Source organism: Uloborus diversus, chromosome 10 (assembly GCF_026930045.1).
Source record: "Uloborus diversus isolate 005 chromosome 10, Udiv.v.3.1, whole genome shotgun sequence".
Classification (NCBI taxonomy): domain Eukaryota; kingdom Metazoa; phylum Arthropoda; class Arachnida; order Araneae; family Uloboridae; genus Uloborus; species Uloborus diversus.
Window position 1 is genome coordinate 137,278,854 of NC_072740.1, and position 1,027 is coordinate 137,279,880.

Here is a 1,027-nt window from a genome sequence, read left to right on the forward strand (position 1 = left end):
TGTTGAACACAGCTAGAGCTCTCTTAATTTAATTTTCAAATATTGATCACTTTGTGTTAAAATAAAATTACCCTTCTTAAATGTTTTTAATTTGGGCCAATGTTACCCTTACGTGTGGGTTACTTTGGCCCAAAGTGATTTTCTATTTAAAATCAATTTAGAACTAACTAGAGTTGAAGAAAGACGTGTGTTCACAGGAAGAACTGTTTATTTGAAAGAAAAAAAAAGTTTTGTTGACAAGTCACAGGAAGAACTTTATTTGAAAGAAAAAAAAATTGTTTTGTTGACAAATTTGAGTCACTCATTTTTGTTTTTTTTTGAAAAAAATATTATTATTATTATTTTAAATGCATGAGCTAATTATTGTCTCAGACATTACAGACGGACAATAGTCATCTTTTCAACAGTTTTGGAGGTTGAATAGTTTTGTTTAAGGTAACACCATTCATAAAACAAAGGATCCTAAATTTTCGGTCACTTCCAAACTTTTTGTTGCGTTCCATGTTCTGAACAGTTCCTTCTTCTCTCGCATAAATAGTTATCCCTAACAACCCGAGCTCATTCCATTCCACAATAAGAAAATTCCGTAAAAATTTCAACAAATTTAACATTTAACAAAATTTTTAAGAAGTAGATGCCCAATTGAGTCAACATTTTCTAAACCTCCAGCAACTTTTAGCTCCTCTTCATCTTCCATAATAAAAGCCATGTGACTGAGCACTGAGGATTTGAGTCTACAATCGCTCTATTGATCCGTTGCTGATACATCCTGGATTTTTCTGGTGTTTTCCAGTTTGGAGTTTTAGCTTTTCTTCTCTTTTCCAAATCTCTCTGACGGATTTTTTCAAGTTTTTATGCTGGGACAATGTAGGGCGTAATTTTTAGGCTAGGAGATATGTTGTAAAATTTTAAAATAGAATATTTTAACAGAAATGAGAAGAACAACTGAGCTACTACATAAAGTATTGAATAGGGTTCATAAATAGGTACTTAAACTTTTAGCTGTTATAGAACTGCTTCTACAGGT